We start from the raw sequence: 8,416 nt of genomic DNA, 5'->3' as shown, positions 1-8,416 counted from the left end.
ATAGATATATATATATATATATATAGCCTTTTCACATTAGTTGGTCAACATAAAGCCCAAACTAAGTCGCATCATAGCATTTAGTCAAGCAAAACAATGCGTTCTGAATACATTTGAACTGGTAGGCAGCCAACTCAGAGCATCCTCTTTCACAGGCCTCAATAGGACTATTTAAAAAAAGGTTCTTTGAGACATTAAATAAAAACGTATGGCCTGATGTAAAAGCTAAATAATTAATAGTGATTGTTCTTGCCCACATTCTACTACTCTCAAAAGGCTTGTTTTACAGTCCTGAATATGGTGGTGTAGGACATTAAATAGTAAGCAAAAAAGTAACAGTAACAGAGCTTTGATCATATTAACACGTCCCATATAAACTGTAGCCTTCTGATTTGCAAACAGGTGCACATAAATGTCAACAAACGTACAAATACACTTTCAGTCAAGGAAAACTCACATGCAGCTAATTTCCCAGATATGACACATCAATATTGGCATGCTATTTTAAGCCACCAGACACCTGACATCTTTTCTTTGATGCAAGTTCATCTATTCTTGGCTGAAAGTCCTGAGCTGTAGCCACTTTCAGAACGGACCAAGGGTTTGTCTGTGAGTCGGGATCTGTGAGAAGACTTGTTGATCTTCATCAGAGAGAACATCTGCTCACACAAATATGTGCTCCCGAACATGCTCAGCTGTGGCATTGTGCTTGGGATGTACGTAGAAAACTCACCTTCCCCAATATAGTCAAACTTGGCCTTCAGTGGCCCATTGCAGTGTAGTTCTATTAATTCTAACTGTAAGTTATCTGGGGCGCTGTCCACATAAACTGAAAATGGATTTGTAAAAAGGTCAAACCTGAATTTCTGGGTCTCGAAGTCGGAAAATCGCCTGTCGAATTCGGCTTTGAGTGTTTTCAGTTTTTCTGCGCATCTCATTTGGGAAAGCAGTGTTGAGGTTGTCTGCAACAGATTGACAGGTCGGGAAGTGATCATAGTAGTTTCCTGCTGCATTTGGTTCCCACAAGCGCAGTTTTGTCCGAAAGGCTTTCACTGCATCGCGCATGTCCGTGATCAGCTGTTTGCGTCCCTGCAGTTTCACATTCAGTGCGTTGAGATGGTGCGTTATGTCACACATAAAAGCCAAGTCATGTATCCACTCTTCATCGGCCAGCTCGGGGACAGCTTTCCCCTTCATTGCCATGAAACTAGCAATATCTTCGCGCAGCTCATAACATCTGTGCAACACCTTGCCACGGCTTAACCAGCGTACAGCGTGTGGTATGGCACATCTTCCTACTCCGAATTTCCCTCCTCCAAAAGTGCCCTGAACTGGCGGTGGTTCAAGCCCCGTGCTCGGATGAAATTCACAGTTTTCGTAACCACTGTCATGACATGTTCCATAGCACTTTTCCATACAGGGCCTCCTGATGAATAATGCAGTGGTAAGCAGTCAGCTCTCCTCCCGTCTCCTTCATCTTCTCTCGCACCTTTGCTACCAGTCCACTCCTTTGCCCACACATAGCAGGCGCCCCATCGGTCGTCAGCCCCACAAGTTGCATGGTAAGCCGGTTCCACTGATGCACTCATCCACCTGTTTGAAAATATCCTGGCCGGTGGTTGTTCCGTGCATCGGTTTTAAGTCCAAAAGCTCCTCAGTAACAGACAACTGTGCATCCACTCCGCGGATGTAAATCGCCAGCTGAGCCGTGTCTGATATATCAGTACTTTCATCCACAGCAATTGAGTAGTTTACAAATTTTTGCTTTATCTTTGAGCTGTGATTGCAAATCGTCAGAAAGCTCATCCACACGGCTGGCTATGGTATTTCTTGTCAGACTGACATTGGCAAAGTGTTGTTTATTGGCGGGGCAGACAATGTCACAAACTTTAAGCATACAGATTTTTAGAAAGTCCCCCTCGGCGAATGGCTTCCCTGATTTAGCGATTTCCTCTGTTATGATGAAACTTGCCTTTACAGCTCCATCTGTTAAAGATTTGGCACTGTGAAACATAATTTGCTGTAGTTGAATGCCTTTTTTGAGCTCCGTGACTTTCTGAAGCCTCTGCTCCCTGTCCATGGTGGCATATTGCTGCTGGTGGGCCGTCTCAAAATGACGACGCAAATTATATTCTTTGAACGCGGCTTTTATCTCATTGCAAATAAGACACACAGGCCTCTTTTTATACTCAGTAAAGAAGTATTCTGTCTCCCACCTCTCTTGAAATTGCCTCCCTTCAGCATCAAGCGTCCTTTTTTTTTGCCATTCTCTGTGTTACTAGCTGAAAGGTGTGGGCTAGTTGACATTCTCAGACCGTTAATGCTTCTGTGTTGGCTGCTTAAGTAGACTACGCTGTAAGCCACGCAATTGGCCATAGCAATTGAGAGAATTCTGCCTGTGCCAATCAGGTACCAACAACGTCATTTGCGTAGCTTACGGCGTAGGCTCTTCCTGACGCCAGAACAGAATCATAAATTTAAGCGGGCCACTTTTTATCGATGATATACATTGATATGCGGGCCTAATCAAAATTGTAGAGGGGCCGGATTCGGCCCGGGGGCCTTGAGTTTGACACATGTGTCCTCGAACACCATTGTGTTTTTAACCAAATACCTCACAGAGGGGCGTTGGGAGTGGCACCTTATTTTCATCTATAGTAATGAAAATCAGCACTTTTGAAAGGGGATTATGGGATGCTACAATGCATGATCTGTTTGACATTTCAGCCAAACACTTCAGAGACATGTTTTGTATATATCTGAGATCTATAACATATTGATGAAAAACAGTATAATAGGGGACCTTTAAATGCAGAAATGTGTTAAGGAAAGGTTGAAATGACATATATGTATAATGGATAGCGACCAAATGTAATGAACCGGTCAGTGTGCTATTTATCTACCGCATGTTAGCTATCTAGCTAAATAGGGAATGTTAGCTTTCTTTCCAGCTAGCGAATGTTGGATATCTTGCCAGCGGGTTAGCTTTGTAATGTAAGCAAGGTTTGTTGTGTTCAAAATTCCAGGAAAGACAGACAACTTCTAAGTTTAACTATTTATTATGAGAGAGCAAAATATATATTCACTTGGCCAAGGAGTCCGTCCCGTCATAAAAAATGACAGGCAGCAAAGCTGTAATCTGTAACCACTATTTCCGGAAAGTGCCCCAAACCTCGTGCGTGCATACATTTTTATTATACAGGGCGTTGCCCATACATTTATGATTGGTCAAGACTAGCTGAAGAGATACCATGGTTTAGACTTGGTTCTCTTTGGTAGGTGCAAAGACTTTGAAAAAAGTCTCTTGGCAACACGATCCTCCAATCAGCATTCGGCCTGCCTGTGGAAGTCCCTCCCTACTGGCACCATCATACGTAATTTGTTTTCGCTAACGTTTCTACAGAAAAAGTGGAATCTTCATAAGGCTGCTTCCTAGCTGTGTGTAAGCGGAGCTCACCCAAAGCTCAAGGCCGGAGTGATGTTCCTGTTGAATAACTCTTTGTATTCTTCCAGTGTCTGCACCTGACCTTGCTACATTAGTATTGAAAGCTGAAAACTTTCTTCTGACTATTCCCTTCGTTGGTATCTAACCCGGGATGTGCGGGAGGTGGAGCGTTACCAGTTGGATCTGGTTGGGCTCACCTCTACGCACAGCGTCGGCTATGGAACCTTACTTCTGGATAGGGGTTGGACTCTATTCTTCTCCGGAGTTGCTCAAGGTGTGAGGTGCCGGGCGGGTGTGGGGATACTCACAAGTCCCCGGTTAGGTGCTTCGTTGTTGGAGTTTACCCCAGTGGACGAGAGGGTCGCCTCCCTACGCCTGCGGGTTATGGGGGGGAAAACTCTGACTGTTGTGTGTGCTTATGCACCCAACAGCAGTTCAGAGTATACGGCCTTCTTGGAGACCCTGGAAAGAGTCCTGTATGGGGCTCCTGAAGGGGACTCTTTAATCTTGCTGGGAGACTTCAACGCACATGTGGGCAATGATGAGACACTTGGAGGGGCGTGATTGGGAGGAACGGCCCCCCTGATCTGAACCGGAGTGGTGGTTTATTACTGGACTTCTGTGCTAGTCATGGATTGGCCATAACAAACACCATGTTCGAACATAAGGATGCTCATAAGTTGTCGTGGTACCAGAGCACCCTAGGCAGAAGGTCCATGATCGATTTCGTTATCGTTCATCGGACCTGAGGCCGTATGTTTGGACACCTCGGGTAAAGAGAGGGGCGGAGTTGTCAACTGATCACATCTGGTGGTGAGTTGGGTGTCGAGTGGCGGGGGAAGCCTTGGATAGACCTGGTAAGCCCAACAGGTGTAGTTCGGGTGAACTGGGAACGTCTGGAGAGGCCCAGTTCAGGAGGCCTTCAACTCGCACCTCCGGCGGAGCTTTTCGGCATTCCTGTGGAGGTTGGGGACATTGAACCAGAGTGGTCGGTGTTCAAGCCTCTATTGCCGAAGCCCGCGGCGGGGAAGCTGTGGTCTCAAGGTCTAGGTGCCTCAAGGGGCGGTAATCCTCGAACCTCCTGGTGGACACCGGTGGTCAGGGAAGCCGTCCGACTGAAGAAGGAGGCCTTCAGGGATTTGTTATCCCGGGGGACTCCCGAGGCAGTTGCAAGGTACCGACAGGCCCGAAGGGCAGCAGCCTCATCCATGGCCGAGGCAAAGCAGCGGGTGTGGGAGAAGTTCGGAGAAGACATGGAGAAGGACTTTCGGGCGGCACCAAAGTTGTTCTGGAAAACTGTCCGACACCTCAGGAGGGGGAAGCAGGGAACCATCCAAGCTGAAGGATCTGGGTGTTGAGGGACTGTCATGGTTGACACGTCTCATCAACGTTGCATGGAAGTCGGAAACAGTACCGAAGGAGTGGCAGACCGGGGTGGTGGTTCCCCTTTTTAAAAAGGGGGATCAGAGGGTGTGTGCCAATTACAGAGGCATCACACTACTCAGCCTCCCCGGGAAAGTTTACTCCAAGGTACTCGAAAGGAGGGTCAGGCCGATTGTCGAACCTCAGATTGAGGAGGAACAATGCGGATTCCGTCCTGGTCGTGGAACGACGGATCAGCTTTTTACTCTCGCAAGGATCCTGGAGGGGGCCTGGGAGTACGCTTATCCGTCTACATGTGTTTTGTAGACTTGGAGAAGGCGTATGGACCGAGTTCCCAGGGAGTTTACTGTGGGAGGCTGCTGCGGGAGTATGGGGTGAGGGGGTCTCTACTCAGGGCCATCCAATCTCTGTACTCCCAAAGCGAGAGCTGTGTCCGGGTCCTCGGCAGTAAGTCGGACCCATTTCCGGTGAGAGGTTGGCCTCCGCCAGGGCTTCGCTTTGTCACAATCCTGTTTGTAATATACATGGATCGGATTTCGAGGCGTAGTCGTGGGGGAGGGGGTCTGCAGTTCGGTGGACTAAGGTTGCACCACTGCTTTTTGCAGATGATGTGGTTCTGATGGCTTCATCGGTCTGCGACCTTCAGCACTCACTGGATCGGTTCGCAACCGAGTGTGAAGCAGCTGCGATGAGGATCAGCACCTCCAAATCTGAGGCCATGGTTCTCAGCAGGAAACCGATGGACTGTCCACTCCAAGTAGGGAATGAGTCCTTACCCCCAAGTGAAGGAGTTCAAGTATCTCGGGGTCTTGTTCTCGAGTGAGGGAACAATGGAGCGTGAGATGGGCCGGAGAATCGGAGCAGTGGGAGCGGTACTGCAGTCGCTTTACCGCACCGTTGTGACGAAAAGGGAGCTGAGCCAGAAGGCAAAGCTCTCTGTCCTACCGGGCCATTTTCGTTCCTACCCTCACCTATGGTCATGAAGGATGGGTCATGACCGAAAGAACGTGATTGCGGATACAAGCGGCCGAGATGGGTTTCCTCCGCCGGGTGGCTGGTGTCTCCCTTGAGAAGTTCGGTCATCAGGGAGGGACTCAGAGTTGAGCCGCTCCTCCTTCGCATCGAAAGGAGCCAGTTGAGGTGGTTCGGGCACCTAGTTAGGATGCCACCTGGGCGCCTCCCTAGGGAGGTGTTCAGGCACGTCCAGCTGGGAAGAGACCAAGGGGTAGACCTAGGACCAGGTGGAGGGATTATATCTCTTCGCTGGCCTGGGAGCGCCTTGGGATCCCCCAGTCAGAGCTGGTTGATGTCGCCAGGGGAAAGAAAGTTTGGGGCTCTCTGCTGGAACTGCTACCCCCGCGACCCGACCACGGATAAGCGGGAGAAGATGGATGGATGGTATCTAACCCATCAGAACCTGGGATTAGTGATTGTGTATTTATGTTATAGTCATAGCAATCTTATGAGCACAGTAAGCAAATAATGTAATAATAAGAATAGGCTCCACAGTTTACGTAAGCTAACTGTCTAACAAATTATGTAGCGTCCCCTCCTGTGTAACCACGCACGTGGTGGATGGGAAAGATTGAAATATGTTTTTGTGTTACAATATAAGATAATTATCTGGGATTGGCGACATAATGGCATTTGGCCTTGCTCCTTTGACACCCTATAATTAATGTTAGTGCTTGATTCAGCATCAACACTAAGTGTTTCACTCACAATAGGACCTTACTAAGGACAGTGTCAACACTGGTGATGTCAGAGCTGCTGTTGACCAATCTGCCATAAAGTCATGGGTTCAGCCCTGTAACTCCCATGCAGGAAACACTCCTGTGCCACGCAAATAATGAGAGAATGAGCTTTGAGCCAAGGTTATACCAGTCCAGCAGGGTGATCGCTGCACTGGTCTCTCCTGCTGCTGGCTGGAGTTTAAGCAGCAGCACTACCTCAATTGGGATCATAATCTTTTTCCCTTCCAGTTCCTCCGTCATCATGGAGCTTTTTATGTACATGTAGAGTGGAGGAAATACGTATTTGATCCGTTGCAGATTTTGTAAGTTTGCCCACTTACAAAGATATGAACAGTCTATCATTGTAATTGTAGGTTTATTTTAACAGTGAGAGTAAGAATATAAAAAAAAAATCCAGAAATTGACATTATATAAAAGATAATAATTGATTTGCATTACACTTTGGGAAACAAGTATTTGATCCCCTTGCAACCAACAATAATTCTAAATTAAGTACAATAAGTCAATTTCCTTTAGGAAAGTACTCGTTGTTACCTGTATAAAAGACACCGGTCAACAGAAACAATAAATCAGATTCCAACCACTCAACCATGGGCAAGACTAAAGAGCTGTCTAAGGACCACCATGCACCACTTATAACGAGAGTCTATGGGCAAAGATTTCTGCGCCCCAAACAGGAAACACGTGAACTATAGGTAACTTTAGAAATCGTAAAACAGGGTTATCGATTTTTATCGATATTTTATTGTAGATTATACATTTAACTGACACCAACTATATAATATGTACCTTGTTATTACACATTTTTATAAATTAATTAAAATATTTTTAATGACAATCTAGAATGTGGAAGAGGTGGGGCGGCGCCCCTATTGGCCGGCCGCCACTGGTGTGTGTGTAGTATCTTAACAGCCAAATTGTCTTCTGTGTGGTAAATAATGTACTTGGCCTTGAAATCCTCTGCAGACCACACCCACAATACGCTGATTATACTTGTTCAGATCTTTCATTTCTTTATGAATTTAAATATAATTTGATAAAAGGGATTTATCGGTATAAATAAATTGATACATTTTGATAATGTTAATTGTTCCTGTCTCAACTAACCTCGATCACGAGGGGCAGTGCTGACTGACGAGGAGGTGTTGTCATCAGATGAGGTCTAACTGAGGCTCTTTCTAACCCTCTTGCTGGATCTCTTTGTTTCCTGATACTTCCTCTTTCAGCTCTTCCTCTATTCAGCTTCAGAGTGATGTTAATGCTGGCTACTGTAGATATCCCAGCATCCTCAGTGGAAGAGGAACAGGCCTATATATGTCTGAGGGTGGGCCTTTGCTTTGGGGATTGCTTTTGAACCTCTTTTCTACCTGTAACCGGCACAGCCCAAAGCTTTGTCCGTAGAGGCTCAGAGTTTCTCCTGAAAAAGAAAAAGGCAAGGAAAATAAGGCCTGTTTTGCTCCCAGGTAATAATCGACACTGTTATCCATACTAATCAAACATATTAATCTTTAGGCCGATAAAACTTCAGATTTTATCTTTGAATTATTCATTCAGACATTAAGTTCAGCACAAGTCAGCTCTAGTCTTGCTCTGTTATCGCTCATCTGAGACTTAATTGCTCACTCTCAATATACATATGGCCAATGTACTGTATAATAATATATAAAAATATGTTTTGCTGATTTAGATTATAGATACATTAAATAAACAGACAAATTAACTCGTAAGTAAAGCTTTAACATAATGGTGTGATGAAAAAAAGTACAATATTGGACAATTTTGGAATAGTAGAAAGAAGCATAAACATGGAAATACAACAATCTACTATTTAATC

The 8,416-nt window shown here is 45.8% G+C and overlaps 1 pseudogene; it reads right to left on the bottom strand.

Annotated features, from left to right (window-relative positions):
• Nucleotides 1-499: 499 nt before the first annotated feature.
• On the bottom strand, nucleotides 500-6,822 carry LOC117445025 (general transcription factor II-I repeat domain-containing protein 2B-like; annotated as a pseudogene).
• Nucleotides 6,823-8,416: the final 1,594 nt, after the last annotated feature.

The sequence above is a fragment of the Pseudochaenichthys georgianus genome, chromosome 4 (assembly GCF_902827115.2).
Source record: "Pseudochaenichthys georgianus chromosome 4, fPseGeo1.2, whole genome shotgun sequence".
Classification (NCBI taxonomy): domain Eukaryota; kingdom Metazoa; phylum Chordata; class Actinopteri; order Perciformes; family Channichthyidae; genus Pseudochaenichthys; species Pseudochaenichthys georgianus.
This window is presented reverse-complemented; position numbering and strand designations above follow the sequence as displayed.